Genomic DNA, 399 nt, shown 5'->3' with positions numbered 1-399 from the left:
CAAAATGTATTAAATGAAAAAAAAAGAATATTTAAAGCAGAAGTAAGCGATCCAGTCGTTTTCGCTAATGCTGCATTCCAGGCAGGCTTTTGAAATCGTAAATTACAGCTTCAAGTCACAACTTACGACTTTGTAGCGTTTCAGGCAACCCACTCATGTTTTTCCGACCTGTTTTACCTGTGAAAAGTGCACTATAACGGCCACTCGTAACTTCCGACCTGTGAACTCGTACCAGATCAAACTGGTACAACTTCACAGGTCGGAAAAACAGGAGTTACGAGTTGCCTTGAACGCACCATAACAGTCCTCGTCCCGACGTCACCACATTCACGGAGTCCCTTGGCTGCACACACAGCCCTGCATGCCGTTCTCTCTCCTCATTGGATAAAAACTGTAGGA

The sequence above is a fragment of the Trachurus trachurus genome (assembly GCF_905171665.1).
Source record: "Trachurus trachurus genome assembly, chromosome: 7".
Lineage (NCBI taxonomy): Eukaryota > Metazoa > Chordata > Actinopteri > Carangiformes > Carangidae > Trachurus > Trachurus trachurus.
Note: the sequence above shows the minus strand (reverse complement) of the source record.